Below are 17053 nucleotides of genomic sequence, written 5' to 3'. Positions count from 1 at the left end.
GGGACCTAGGATCACAAGTGATCCCAAGCTAACCCTGCTGGCATGATCATGAGCATAGTAAAGATAATAAACTGATGCGGAAGCTAAATCATAAATAACATGAAAGGATGGGGAATACCCATATACTAGAACTGAGATAAATGAAAACTGATGAGTTTAATACAAAGAAGATATTAACTCAATACTAAGCTGAATCTAACTATGTCTGAAATAAGCCTTTAAACAGACTAGAAATGTTGGGACATCCCCCAACTAGGTCTAGCAAAACTGAAACTAAAGACTAAAACTGATAAAGATAAAGAAGTCACTAGTCCTCGAAGAATGAGGACTCACCACTGATGCTGCTGAACTGAAGATCGGGAATCGATCTAAGCGTGATCTGGATGCTGAGAACTTGAACCTACATCACGAGAAGATGTAGCGCACGTATGCGTCAGTACTTGAAAGGTAATGAGCATGCAGGATAGAGTAAAAGCTGAAAAGAACAATATAACTGAAACAAAGCAAATAAAAACAATAGAAATAATCTAGAACAATGATATAGATACTGAATACTGAGCTAACGGAATGCAATGACCAATTTATAACATGCTGACTCAATACTGAATGAACTGTAAATGTTGTAAATGCAATAGAGTCTGACTGAACTGTGAGAGCTAACAATAACCGACAATAAAACCACATGAGCTAAATGTGGAGTCTGATGTATACGCCCCATCGAGAGGACCCAATATACCCTGCCAGAGGTATAGAGGCATGCTTGCATGATCACTAAACTGATGTTGCCCAAAGAGGGGACTTACACCTACGTGGATCGTAGTTTTGGGACTATATGGGTAAGCTGAACCCTAGTCCAACTCGGTATTATGCTACTCCCAATGAATTAAGTAGTTAGCCGGTTATGACTGAATTTTTGTAAATACAGGATAGCTCGAACTGAACATGCAACTGAGAATGCAACAATTAATATAATAATGATGCATTCATAAACTGAGGCATGTATAACTAAATAGTGAAATATCTTACATAGCATGTGTAGTTCAAGAACTAAAGAAATAAATAGCTAGGGTTCTGGAATTCATGCAATAAACTGAGAAATAACATGATAATCTGATTTGGAACATTTAAATAACTAATTCATGATAATCTGTTGAAATTCTAGAAATCCTAGGTCTGTTCATAATCATGGAATCAAGAATCTGACTGAATTCTAGGGACCTAATGGGTGAAAGGAACCCACTAGTGAAATCCCACATACCTGGTGACGAATTCCACGGAGAAATCTTTTGATTTCGGGGCTGGAACTGATGGAACCTTGCTGCGTTCTTGAACTAGGGTTCTTGACCTTTTTCTCCTCTCTTGATTCTAATTTTCTAATTTTTGATTAATCGATCCACAGACATGAACCACGGTCCGTGACCTGACCTAAGGACCGTAGGTCCGGCCGTGGGTCGACACTTGGCCGAATTTCTGGCTGAGTTCTGGGGGTTGTTACTGACATGAACCACGGACCTGCAGGGCGGACCGTGGGTCCAACTACGGTCCGTGGATGGTGCCCGTGAGTGCCACCTGCAACACCAGAAATCTGCAATCTGGTCTATTTTCGGATACGGGGTGTTACATTATCTCCCCCTTGGGACCATTCATCCTCGAATGAAGAATAAACTAGCTGAAATGGAGGAAGAGGGCTGCAATCCCTACCACTAAACACTGAGAACTGAATTTCTGACTGAACTGAGTTCTAAGGACATGCAAAATACGCTGAAAAATGCAAGTACAAACCGAAAGAACATGATACTAAAACTTAATCTGCGCATGAATGACTGAAAAACTGAAGAGGAACTATTACCTCAAGCTTGAATGGAATCGAAAGGAAAGAGGTGAGGATACTTGGACTTCATGGCTGCTTCTGCTTCCCAAGTAGCTCCTTCTAAGGACTGACTCCTTCACAAAACGTTGACTGAAGCAACGTCTTTGTTTCTCAACCTTCTATCCTGACGATCGAGAATCTCATCTGGTACATCCTCATAAGAAAGGCTATCTTTTACAACCACAGTGTCTAATGGCACTACGGATGCTGGATCACCCACACACTTCTTCAAAAGAGAAATGTGAAAGACTGGATGCACTGCTGCTAAATGTGCTGGCAACCATAACTCATAAGCCACTTTACCAATCCTTTTCAATATCCGGTAAGGGCCTACATATCTGGGACTGAGCTTCTCTTTCTTGCCAAATCTCATCACCCCCTTCATAGGTGACACTTTCACGAAAACCCAATCATCAACTTGGAACTCTAGTTCCCTTCTTCTCACATTTGCATAAGACTTCTGGCGACTCAGGGTCGTCTTAAGTCTATCTCTAATGAGTTGCACTTTCTCAATAACATCAAGGACCGAATCTGGTTCTATCAAGGCTGCCTCACCTACTTCAAACCAACCAACTGGAGATATACACCTATACAATGCCTCATAAGGGGCCATCTTAATGCTGGAATAGTAACTATTTCTGTAGGCGAACTCAATAAGAGGAAGGTGATCATCCCAACTACCCTTGAAGTCGATCACACAAGCTCTCAAGATGTCCTATAGGGTCTGAATGGTACGCTCTGCCTAACCATGCGTCTGAGGATGAAATATTGTGCTAAGATTAACCTGAGAACCAAGACCTTTCTGAAATAACTTCCAAAAATGAGAGGTAAACTGAGGACCTCTATCTGAGATGATAGACAAAGGAACCCCATGCAACCTCACAATCTCATTAATGTAAAGCTTGGCGTAATCCTCCGCCGAATCTGTAGTCTTGACCGCCAAAAAGCGAGAAGACTTAGTAACCCTATCAACAATCACCCAAATGGAGTCATGTTGTCTGCGAGTACGAGGTAAACCTGTGATGAAGTCCATGTTGATCACTTCCCACTTCCAAGTAGGAATATTAATCTCTTGAGTCATGCCTCTTGGTTTTTGATGTTCTACCTTGACTTGCTAATAAAATATCTGGAATTGTGGGCTTCTACGAGAATATGTTGTCTCAAGTCACCCACATCAGGAACGCACAATCTACCTTGATAGCGAAGTACACTATCTCCCCCTTGGGAGAAAACCTCCACTCTCTGATTGTGGACTGCACCCTTAAGCTCAAGCAAGATTGGATCACTATCTTGCTTTTCCTTATCCTCTACTACCAAAGAAGATTATGATCTATTCTGGACTACCACACCACCATCTGATGTGTTAGTAAGACTAATTCCTAAGAGAGTAAGACGATGAACACCTTTTTCTACTTCCTTCTTTTTTTTCCTCAATATGTGCTACACCACCCTCTAGATTCATCTCTTTCTGGCCTTAAGGTAAGAGATAATTAATATATAGGTATTGAGCTACTACCCTTCTATTCTAAGACTGGATCATTTGGAAATTGGGACTGAACAAACCGAATTCTACAATCGACTGAGGCATGACAGAACTGAACCAATCCATGCCTAGAATGACATCAAAGTCTACCATTCTAACTCTACAAGATCTGCTGAGATGACTTTCTAAGAGACTGTGATAGGGCAATTTATGTATACCCATCTAGCTATAACTAGGTCACCAACTGGGGTAGAGACTAAGAAGGGTTCTGAAGGAGTTTCTAGACTTACTTCTAAGATTACTGCTATAAAGAGAGTTACAAAGGTAAGAGTAGCCCTTAGATCTAACACTACAAAATATCTAAAGAAGGACTCGAAACGTACCAGTGATCACATCAAGAGAATCTTCCTCGTCCTGGGGAGCCTGAAAAGCATAGAGCATATTTTGGCGCTGTCCGCCACCTGTACCAGAAGAGTTACCCTGCTGAGTTGGGTGACCTTTCGGTACTGTTAGAGCTATAGACTGAGCCCTAGTATTGTAACCTTCTTGCCCCTTCCTGGCAGAAGGGCAATTCTTAACCCTATGACAAGAATGGCCACACCCAAAACATCCTTCCTTGCCTGTAAGACACTCGCCTGGATAGTTCTTACCACACTTTGGACAAGTTGGGTAGGTCCTGTTTCCTGAAACACTTCCCTGAGACTTAGAGCCTGGTGCCCTACTATTCTGATCCTGTCGAAACTTTGAGTGATTTCCACCACCCGATTTTTACTGAGAGTACTAATAGTTCCCTGTTCTAACTTTCTTGGTTACCTTAGTAATTTCCCTAAGCTTATCTCCCTCAACCAGCTGATTGTTCTGATTATTCATACTTTGAGCGAAAGGTTGAATAGTATTTTGAACTTATGCATTCGAAACTCCCTGATCTGGGACTAGAGGAACTATGTTAGCATTCCTGGCATTTGCATTCCTAGTGTTAACTCTACGGGGAGGCATGATCGCAGAAATGTACAACGTCGAGTTAGAATAGAATTCTCATTCCTTATGCACGATAAGAATATCAAGAAAGTGAAGTTTTCCTAAAACACTTCATAGCCTCCCTCTCATTAGATGTGGTGCACTTCACACCCATGAAAAGGACTCTACTTAGTGCGGCTTTTCAGACATCCTAGGACACTTAAACCTAATGCTATGATACCAAGTTTGTCACGCCCCAAGCTACCCCAGAGATGCGGACATGGGACCTAGGATCACAAGTGATCCCAAGCTAACCCTGTTGGCATGATCATAAGCATACTAAAGATAATAAATTGATGCGGAAGTTAAATCATAAATAACATGAAAGGATGGGGAATACCCATATACTATAACTGAGATAAATGAAAACGGATGAGTTTAATACAAAGAAGATATTAACTCAATACTAAACTAAATCAAACTATGTCTGAAAATAACCTCTAACTGACTAGAAATGCTAGGACAAGACCTAACTAAGCCTAGCAAAACTGAAACTAAAGGACTAAAACAGTACTTGAAATGTACTGAGCATGCAGGATAGAGTAAAGCTGAAATAACATATAATTGAACAAAGCAATAAAGGAATGAAATAATCTGAACATGATATAGATACTGAAAATACTGAATACTGAGCTAACTGATGCAATGACCAAATTTATAACATGCTGAGACTGAATACTGACTGTACTGAAATATGGTCAATGCAATAGAGTCTGACTGAATTGTGGGAGCTACTAATAACCGACATAAAACCACATGAGCTAAATGTGGAGTCCGATGTATATGCCCCATCGAGAGGACCCAATATACCCTGCCAGAGGTATAGAGGCATGCTGGCGTGATCACTAAACTGATGTTGCCCACAGAGGGGACTTACACCTACGTGGCTCGTAGTTCTGGGACTATATGGGTACGCTGAAACCCTAGTCCAACTCGGTATTATGCTACTCCCAATGAATTAAGTAGTTAGCCAATTATGACTGAATTTTTGTAAATACAGGATAGCTCGGACTGAACATGCAACTGAGAATGCAACAATTAATCTGATAATGATGCATTCATAAACTGAGGCATGCATAACTAAATACTAGAAATATCTTACCTAGCATGTGTAATTCAAGAACTAAAGAAATACATAACTAGGGTTCTGGAATTCATGCAATAAACTAAGAAATAACATGATAATCTGATTTGGAATATTTAAATAACTAATTCATGATGATCTGTTGAAATTCTAGAAATCCTAGGTCTGTTCATAATCATGGAATCAAGAATCTGACTGAATTCTAGGGACCTAATGGGTGAAAGGAACCCACTACTGAAATCCCACATACCTGGTGACAAATTCCACGGAGAAATCTTTCGATTTCGGGGCTGGAATTGATGGAACCTTGCTGTGTTCTTGAACTAGGGTTCTTGACCTTTTTCTCCTCTCTTGATTCTAATTTTCTATGTTTTGATTAATGATTTGACTTAAGGTAAGTTGTAGTTATGTTTATAGGCCTAAACTGATTAAAACCTAATGATTTAGGGTCTAAACGACGTATCTTAGGGGTTAAACGAAATAGGAAAAGACCAAAAGACCCCTGACTTAACTGCTGTCGGAGTGACCAACAGATTGGACTGACGGGCCGTAGGTCAATCGACGGTCCGTCGATTGGAGTCGTCGGTCGAGTCTGCTTGACAAGGCTTCACTAAAACGAGCATCACATTTTACTCGGAGGTCGAAATTTAGCAACCTTAGTGGTGTTGGAAGGAGAATTCAATTATCTATCTTACCATAGGTTATGGGACACACAATTCCTTTTGTGCTAAGAGTTATGACCATCTGAAGTTGACCTATCAATAATTTTCATCTAACTGGCTGCAAACCCTCACTAACGGTCAGACCTATGGACCGTGCTTCGAATGACGGTCCGTGCTGGTCAACCGTCAATCATGACTGAAGTTGGGATTTAGGGGATTCGATCCACGGACACGAACCACGGTCCGTTACCTGACCTACGAACCGTAGGTCTGGCCGTGGGTCGACACTTGGCCAAATTTCTGGCTGAGTTCTGGGGGAGGTTGCTGACACGAACCACGGACCTGCAGGACGGACCGTGGGTCCTTCTACGGTCCATGGATGGTGCCCGTGAGTGCCACCTGCAACACCAAAAATCTGCAAGCTGGTCTATTTTCGGTGAGGCTATCCTTTACAACTACCCTCTCTAAAGATACTATCGATGTTGGATCACCCAGACATTTCATCAACAAGGAAAGGCGAAAGATTGGATGAACCGCTAGTAGTTCTATTAGAAATTATATCTCATAAGGCACCTTACCAACCCTTTTGAGGATTCTGTAAGGACCTACATACCTAGGACTGAGCTTTCCTTTCTTTCCATATATCATCACCCTTTCATAGGTGACAGCTTCAGGAAAATCCAATCATCAATTTCTAACTCTAAGTCCTTTCTTCTGACCTCTGCATAGGAATTTTGACGAATCTGATCTATCTCTAGTCTATCTCTGATTAGCTGAACTTTCTCCACAGCCGTATAATACAAATCTAGCCCAACCAAGTCTGCCTAACCTACTTCTAACCAACAAATCTGGCACCTGCATCTATACCCATATAACGCCTCATAAGGGGCCATCTAAATACTGGAATGGAAGTTGTTATTGCAACAGAACTTTATGAGAGGTAGGTGATCATCCCAATAACCATCGAAATCGATCACGCAAGCTCTCAACATGTTCTCTATGGTTTGAATGGTACGCTCTATCTGACCATTCGTCTGCGGATGAAATTTTGTACTGATATTTACCTAAGTACCAAGACCTTTTTTAAATGATTTCCAGAAATGAGATGTAAATTGGGGGACCTCTACACTACAACAAAAACAACTTTTAGTGGCAACAAATATACACATTATTAAAGAGTGCTAAATTCTTTACCGGCATTAGTTAAGTGTTGTTTGATCCAATGTCACTTAAGGCTTCAGGGACATATATAAAGACTGCTAATTGTCGCTAAAGTTACATATTTAGCTGCAAATGAGCTATTGTCATTAATTAATTGTTGCTAAAAATCATTTTGATGTAGTGCTATCTGAGAAAATAGACAAGGGAACCCCGTGCAACCTGGCTATCTCGCTAATGTAGAGTCTAGCATAATCCTCCGTTGAATCTTTAGTCTTGACAGCCAAGAAGTGAGCTGAGTTAGTGACTCTGTCCACTATCAGCCAAATTCAGTCATGCCATTTGTGAGTACGAGGTGAACCCGTAATGAAATTCATGTTTATCACTTCCCACTTCCATGTAGGAATGATAATCGCTTGAGTCACACCTCTTAGTTTCTGATGTTCCACTTTATCCTGTTGATAGTTAGGACACTTAGCCACAAAATATGTGATTTCCCTCTTTGTATTTTTCCACCAATAGACTTCTCATTGATCACGGTATATCTCAGTGGCACTTAGATGAATATACTATCTGTAATTATGGGCTTCTATAAGAATTTGCTTACTCAACTCACACACATTAGGAACACATAAGCAACCCTAGTAACAAAGCACATTATCTCTCCCTAGGGAGAAAACCTCAACTCTCTGGTGATGAACTACACCTTTCAACTGAAGTAATATAGGATCACTCTCATGCTTTTCCTTAACCCTCACTACCAATGAAGATTTTGACCCATTCTAAACTATTACACCACCATCTGACGTGTCCACAAGGAAAACTCTTAAGCGAGCAAGCCGGTGAACATATTTGGCTAATTCTTTCTTTTATTTCTCAACATGTGCCACACTACCCATAGATAGTCTGTGATAAATGCTCAACCACACCTCATCCAATACTAGGTATGGCCGATCGTAATCTAGTATAAAACCCAACAAAATGTTAGGGTCAAACCCACAGGGAGCGGTACAAGTTCGAATTTAGTTACGAAGTCACAAATGTAATCTACTAGGTGGTAGGAATAGAAATTATCGAAATAATTTAGTTAAATTGAAATTGGTGACAACAAATGTCAGATGGGGGGATTGGTTTGTCAATTAACAACTAAAACAAATACGAAAACAGATGGTTTCAATAATATTAAAAGAAATTCTCAGGATGTGATCGATTATAGGCTAATTATTCTATATGGGTAATAGAAGTTTAACAATAATTTGCTAAATCATTGTGGGTAGGCAAACTATAAGTGCAATAACTTTCTCTCGAACAACTATTACGGTTCAGGCTAATTCTCTCGAACCTTAATTTACTTACTCTCTCGAGCTAGATAGGTAGGAATATGTCAAAATTCACTCTCTCGAGCTAAACCCATAACGACCCAGACGCTAAAATTATCAATCGATAACCTTGGCTTTAGAACCTCTCTCTCGAGCAAGCCCAAAACACTAAGCTAAAATTGTATTTGCAACTACAATTCATGAATTACTGCTCAGTTATCAATCGAACCCACATTAAAACAACATTTAAATCATTAAACAACAATACCTATAAGCTAATTAAGCCAATAATAACATGATCACACCCCAAAAAATTGGGGTTTTAGCTACACATCATTAAAAGAGAGTAACAATTACCAATTATATTAGCCATGAGCTGGGTAAAAGTTTCCAAGTCTCTACAATGGTCTAAATTGAATAAATTCCAAAACCCACTTGCAAATCCTCAAATTCACTCTTCAAAAGCTTCAAAGTCTACAATCGAAACTCAAAAATTCAGAGAAAAACTTAAACTCTCAAACTCAGGGAATCAGAACTCTTTACTTTTCATTTAAAATTTCAATTTATAGTTATCCAATTTTTGGCCTGAAAGGCCATTGGGAAAAGTAAGTCGAGCCTCGCCAACAAGGTCGGTGATCTACCCTTCACTCCCTTCCATCGCCAATTTGCATTGGTCATCAGTCCTCAGTATTCTGTAAACTTAGGTGATCAAAGTTGTAGTCGTGGAGTCGTTCGGCGATTCGCCGACTGCCCATTCCTGTCGCCAAATTCATTCTTCCTCAGGGCTGGCCCGGTTAAACTCTGGGCGAGCTAAACAGCCGCTTGTCGATCACCAAAGTCATTTTCTTCAGTTTTTCAGCTTGTTTGCTCCTTTTTGCCTGGTAGTGTCCTTGCCTTGCTCCTTAGCCTTCATAACTACAAATAAACATTTTAACACTAGTTTAGAGCATAAATTAGGCAATTGAGGACACTTAAAGTATCAAAACAAAGCCCTAAATGAGTCAAAATCTCGGACTCATCAGTCTACTGAGTGTGTCAGCCACTACATTGTCCTTCCTCATATGGTAGAGCATATTTATGTCATAGTGTTTGAGGCATTTAAGAAATCTCATATGACGAAGATTCAACTCTTTCTAGGTAAACACATATTGGAGGTTTCTATGATCTGTGAACACATCAACATAAACACCATTCAAGTAGTGTCTCTAAATCTTTGCGGCAAACACTACATACTCAAAGATCGAGGTCATGAGTCGGGTAGTTCTTCTCATGGACCTTAAGTGTTCTAGAAGCATAAGTTATGGCCTTACATTGATACATTAACACACAACCTTAGCCGACCCTGGATGCATCACAATAAACCAGATCACCATCTGAGCCATCTAGTAGAGTCAAAATTAGAGATGTAGTCAACCACTCATCTGATCATTGAAACTTGACCTTCTTCTAATTAAACTTGGTCAATGGGTAAGCTATGGATGAAAATCCATAACAAACTTCATGTAGTAACTGGCCAAACCCAAGAAACTCCTGATATCAGTCGGAGAGGTGGGTCTAGGCTAGTGAAAGAGTGCCTCAATTTTATGAGAATCCCCTCAGATCCCTTCGCTCGATACCATATGGCCAAGGAAAGAGACCGACTATAACCAAAACTCACATTTGTTGAACTTACTGAATAGCTGGTGATCCTTGAGGGTTTGCAGAAAACCTCTCACATGAGTCGCATGCTCTTCCTCACCTTAGGACAATGAGGATATCATCAATGAAGACAATGACGAACAAGTCCAAATACTATTTAAACACCCTGTTCATTAAGTCCAGAAAAGTTTCAGGAACATCTGTTAGTCCAAAAGACATAACTAGAAATTCATAGTTATCATACTGAATCCTGAAAGATAGCTAGATTTGAGGTTTATCTTAGAAAAGCAACTAGCACCTTCAAGTTGGTTTAACAAGTCACCAATCCTAAGGATAGGATATTTATTCTTAGTTGTGACTTTGTTCAACTAACAATAGTCAATGCACATTCTGAGAGAGTCTTCTTTCTTTTTCACGAACAAATCTGAAGCACACCATGAAGATGTACTAGGTTTGATGAAGCCCTTATCTAGAAGGTCTTTCAATTATTATTTCAATTCCTTAAGCTCAGCTTGAGACATCATATAAGGAGGAATCAAAATAGGTTGGGTATTCGGAAGAAGATATTTTTGCGAAGTTGATTTCCCTTTCCGGAGGAACACTGGGAAGATCTTTTGGAAACTCATTTATGACTGGGACTAACTCAAGAATTAGGGTTTCATAGTTTGGACCCTTAAACTGAAAAAGATGATAGATATACCCTTTGGAAATTATTTTACTGGCCTTAAAGTAAGAGATAAATCGACCTACAAGCACTTACTTACTATCTTTCCACTCTAAGACTGGCTCGCTTGGAAATTGAAATCGAATGATCGTAGTTCTACAATCGACTGAGGCATAGTATGAATGTAACTAATACATGCCTAGATTGATATTAATATCTCCCATTTCTAACTCTACAAGGCGTGCTAAGGTAATTTTTTAGAAACTATGACACGGCAATTTATGTATACATGTCTGGCTATTACTGGTTCACCAACTAGAGTAGAGACTGAGAAGGGTTCTAAGAGATTATGGACTTTCACTGAAGATTCCTTCTAAATAGGGGGTTACAAAAGAAAGTGTAGCCCTTGGATCTAACAATGAATAAACATCTAAGTGAAAGATTTTTAACGCACCAGTGATCACATCAGGAGAATCTTCTTGGTCCAGGAGAGCCCGAGGAGCATACAACCTATTCCAGCACTGACCACCGCCTGTACCAGACGAGAAACCCAACTTAGAAGGGCGACTCACTGGAGCTGGTGAAGTTGAAGACTGAGCTTTGTTACCGCCTTGTCCTTGTCTAGAATAAAGGCAATCAGAACATCTTAACATTATAGCTTCACACAAACTTTACATATAGCTTCATATAGGACTTTACATATAGCCTCATATGTGTATAATAATATAACAATATAATAGCACTCAAATAAAGCCCTTCGTGGCCTCAATTCACAATAATGCAATATTCCCACATTATACAACAACTTCATTAATGCCTTCATGGCTACAATTCACAATAATGCAACATTCCCACATTATACAACAACTTCACTAATGCTTTCATGGCTACAATTCACAATAATACAACACAAGAATAAGATATAACACTTCTGGATCCAACCTACCAACAACAATCAATTCAATAAAGAGAGTTCAAGCCTTCTTACCATAATCCAAAGCCATAGCCAAAATCACCAATACTTCACCCATAAGGCTTACCACCCATAATTCATCCATTATCAACAATTAATCATAAATAAACATTAAACAACACAAGAGATATCAATACCATTCACTTTACACATAATTCCATCAACTTTGAATTTATAGAAAAAGACGCACTTCATAGCAAATTTTAGGGTTTTGTAAAAGACAAGGGTTCATGGAGTATTTCATTCAAAAACCACAAACACATCAATTAATCCATACCCAAACGTTTCAAATCATTTTCATACAAGAACCCTTGATAGAATTCAAAAACAAGCTTTTAGTCACTTTTTGAAAACATTGGAAAATCCTTTGAAATTGACTCTAGGATTAAGATGAGTCCTAGATGAAGAGTCATCATACCTCAATTGATGAAATCTCAACGAAATTTGGTGGAAGGGAACCCTCAATACTAAGATGAAGATGAGTCGTAGATGAAAAGCCACCATACCTCAATTGATGAAATCTCAACGAAATTTGGTGGAAGGGCACCCTCAATTGAAACCCTAGCTCTCCACCATCTTCGTCCTTGAACTTGAGAGAACTTTAGAGAGAGAAAGAACTTTGGGGTTTTGATTTTGGAAGAATGAATTCAAAAAAACCTCTTAAATGTTTTAATACCTTTAAAATACTTAAAAATACATAAAATAATAATAACCCAAACTACCCCTCACTTAGTTGGATCTTTTTAAACAGGTCAAACTTAAGTTTTATTTTCGCAGATTTCGTCGGGAAATAAGTCCGCGACGCGGAGATGTTCCCACAACTTTCTGGAAATTAAATTTTGAGGGAGAGGAGTCCGCGATGCGGAACAAGATTTTTTGCCCTTGGTGGAGCTAGTCCGCAATGCGGACATGCTCCCTCCAAGTGTATTTTCAAGCTGCCTTGGCAACTTGCTTAGCCAAGGGTTAGGGTCCTCCTCGGGGACCCTTAGGGTGGTCCCGGGGAGTCGTACCCGAACCTTTTGACCTTAAAAACATTTATTACGACACTAGGGTCACCTCCAGTGATTTTAGAATCCAAACAACACATAAAAACATGAACAAAATACTAGAACACACCAACACGTAAAAGACTAGTTTCCGAACGTCTTGGTCGTCCCTTGACGTTTGACTTCCAAACTCTTTAAAACCGTTTTAAAAAGGCTATTATTCATTATTTTAGAAGTTATTAATGCATAGGACCCATGTGAGGCTCTACTTTATCCTACTTCATTTTGAGGGGTGTTACAATATCCCCCACTTGGGAACATTCGTCCTCGAATGACACTTTAAAACATTAAGGGTAATGACTCAAGACTAGCATACCACAACAATCATACAGTATCAATATGAAAGCATTCATCAAGGAGGAAACATCAACTCCACATAACAAGCCCTTACAACACAACTTCATTCAAATTTATGGAAGTAGGAATCACGCCTACAACTCCACATGCCTCAAACCCCCTTTTCCATTACTCATTTATTTGGAGGAACTTCCTTCTCCATAGCACCTCATGCTCATAACAACATCAAAGAACACAATATGTAATTATCTTATTAAAACACAATCATGCTACATCAAGAATACACTTAAGCATGCTCAACTAATCAACTCTAACAACTTTTAACAACTCACCATTTTATGCTTATAAGGAGAGCAACGATCATGAAACTGATTTTCTCATTTAAATCAAGAACTCAATTTAAAGAATGCATCATTATTATGAGAAAAATAGAAAACTCATTTTTTTCACACAAGACTCCAAAAACCAGGTATCATGCTTCTACAATTCTGTGACTCAAACTCGATTAGGAATAGAAGAAGGAGACAAGAATATCCAAACTCACCTCAACTCATCATTCAACAGACCATCCCCCACTTAGGAGAAAACCATCTAAACCAACACAAAAGGATTCCAACACAAAACTAGAAATTTTGACTTACCGGCACCTTTATCCGAATTTGTTCCCTTGTTAGCTTGGAGAGTATAGAAAGGATTCCTTGCTTGACCATCAACACTAAGACCACTATAAGGAGCTTGCCTAGCATTCCTTCCTTTAGCCACAATATTAGGACAATCTCTCACCTTGTGATCATATTTCCCACAACCATAGCAACAGAGCTTGCCTAGCATTCTTTCCTTTAGCCACAATATTAGGCCAATCTCTCACCTTGTGATCATTTTTACCACAACTATAGCAGCCACTAGTACTGGATAGACACTTCCCAAAATGCTTCTTTCCACAAGTGGAACAAGTAGGCTTAGCAATTTGAGAACCACCACCTCCTTCATGGTTAACCTTAGGAGCACTTGATAAATCATGATTTGGAGCCCTTTTCTTAAACCTAGGTTATCCTTGATCCTTATACCTACCACTTTTCAAATCTTTCGTCACCCTACTCATCTTGGACTCCTCAATATATTGAGCATACACAACAAGCCTAGAGATGTTCATGTCACCATGGAGCATTGCCGTATGACACTCTTCTTTCACCAAGTCGGATACACCGGTAACAAATCTACTCATCTACTCTCTACAGTTATACACCAAAGATGGAGCATACCTAGACAACATAGAGAACTTCAAAGCATACACATCCACACTTATATTACCTTGCTTAAGATTAATGAACTCCTCAATTTTGCACTCCCTATTCCCTAGGGGAAAGTACTTACTCAAGAATGAATCCTTAAACTCCTCCCATTCTATAAGATCCACTTCCTCCGGCCAATTTGTCTTCCATTGAGTGTACCAAAGTTAGGCCACCTCCTTCAATTGGTATGAAGCCAATTCCGCTTTCTCTCTAGAAGATACTCCCATAGCATCCATATTCTCCTCTTCCGCTCTCCTAGGATTAGCCCTCGTATTCATATCCTACAAACACAAGATACGGATTAGGAAAGACACTCATAGACAAAACTCTAAGGCACGACGTCAAGATTAATGAAAGAAGTGAAACTTCTACCGTCCTATAGCCTCTCGCTCATAGATGTGTCGCGACTCACACCGATGAACAAGACTCTACTAGACGTGGCATATGAGACTATGAATCCGAAGGGACAATTTCCAAAACTTTATGCTCTGATACCAAGTTTATAACGACCCGAGAGCACCCCCAAGTCGTAACATGCGTACTCGACCTCTCGGAGGTCAAATACAAGCCTCTTAGCATTCGTTCATCGCATTCGGTAATAAAAATCATAAGGACTTTAAACACTTTTTAAAACAAATTCATAATACTCATAAAATATTTCAAGTGTAACGAAGTAGAATTTCTAAGTCTCATGTACCATCTTAGACACGAATAGAACATCTTAGGGGCACGGCCCTTTACAAAAAAATATAAGTCTTATACAATGTCTAAGTGGAAATACTAGAAAGATAATAACTATGTCCTCGAATATATGAGGACATACCAAGCTTCTTGAGAAGAATCAATATCCTAAGCTTCCTCAAAGGATCTCCTGAATTACCACCACCTACACTTCTAACAATAGAGAGATATGGAATTAGAACAATAACTACTAAGTATGATGACCATGCAAGAAAACATGAACAACGGACATTTACAAGGAATGCATGCTTTTAAGACCTTCTTTAACAAACCTTTACAAACCACAAGCATAAACCCACATTTCAAGTCACCATTCACAATTAAGACCATATTCACATCATTTACAACTCAATTAACACAAGTGTACCATACTTAATCAAGGTAGCAAAGTAAGTCCTTCAGTACCATTTAAGCCTCTATCTAAAGTCACCCTAATCCACACTTAAGTGAATAATGAAGTGACCCCCCATACAACCTCTTCATATACACCTAAATGTTCCTAAGAGTTACTATAGACAAGGGTTTTATCATTACATTATACCATACCAAGTGAACATTCTTTATAAAACCATTTTGGAGACCCACAAGCATATAGGGGACAATCACATAATAGCCCTAAGGCTTAGGGAACTCACTTTAGTATCTTCTAAGCCTACTCATGCCATGTGTAGATAGCATCCCATACTACTACCTACACGTTGTAGAACCTATCCATTATTAGAGTGCACATCCCATTTGATGGAAATAGGCCTTAACCGACATAGACCATACTAGCAAGGTATGGAATCCGGAGTCTATCCTACTCCGTGGAGGTTGTTCTACTTGCCAAGGGTAGAACTAAAAGCAACCCATGTTGGCACATGGTTTAAGAGATGTCCAAGGATGTTCATTGTGCCTAATCTCATGCCCAACTAGGCCACCATCCTAACCACATCCACTCGGTGCTTAGCCTTGGTTTCCATAGAGTATTCAATCACATATGTACTTAGAGAAGGTTCCTTTTCTAGTTCAACCAACTCATAGTACCTCTTCCCAAGAAAGGCCCCATTTCTTAGTCATAGCCAATCTAGGTTCATAAGGATAGTTCATTTGACTTTCTTAGATAAGGATTCTCATTCCGTTCCGGCTCCATCCATCTCTAAGCATTTCACTCAAGAAGGGAACATCACCCTAAGGCCCATCATTCAAGGTTATACATTTACTTAGGAAAGCTAGACTCATGAAAAGGCACTATGCTTAAGTCTTGCCAATTCAAGTCTTGGCCTAGAATTCCTCTTTTAGCATTTATAGGAAGAGCTCCATTACTAAGTCATAGCCCAACCAAACATTCATATACTCATATACATAATCAAGCTTTCATGACACAAGACAAGATACTCAAGTCTAGCATATGAGCTACAACATCATCTTATCTTCATCATAGTCCATCATCACCACATATCACCATTTCAAGAGAAACATGCTTTCACAAAGAAATATGCTTTCACATTAGCATAATAATGCCTTATACAATATCACATTAATATCATCAGAACATCTTAACATTATAGCTTCACACAAACTTGACATATAGCTTCATATAGGACTTTACATATAGCCTCATATGTGTATAATAATATAACAATGTAATAACACTCATATAATGCCCTTCGTGGCCTCAATTCACAATAATGCAATATTCCCACATTATTCAACAACTTCATTAATGCCTTCATGGCTACAATTCACAATAATGCAATATTCCCACATTATACAACAACTTCACAAATGCTTTCATGGCTACAATTCACAATAATACCACACAAGAAT

The sequence above is a fragment of the Solanum tuberosum genome, unplaced genomic scaffold (genome assembly GCF_000226075.1).
Source record: "Solanum tuberosum cultivar DM 1-3 516 R44 unplaced genomic scaffold, SolTub_3.0 scf00044, whole genome shotgun sequence".
NCBI classification, from domain to species: Eukaryota; Viridiplantae; Streptophyta; class Magnoliopsida; order Solanales; family Solanaceae; genus Solanum; species Solanum tuberosum.
This window is presented reverse-complemented; position numbering follows the sequence as displayed.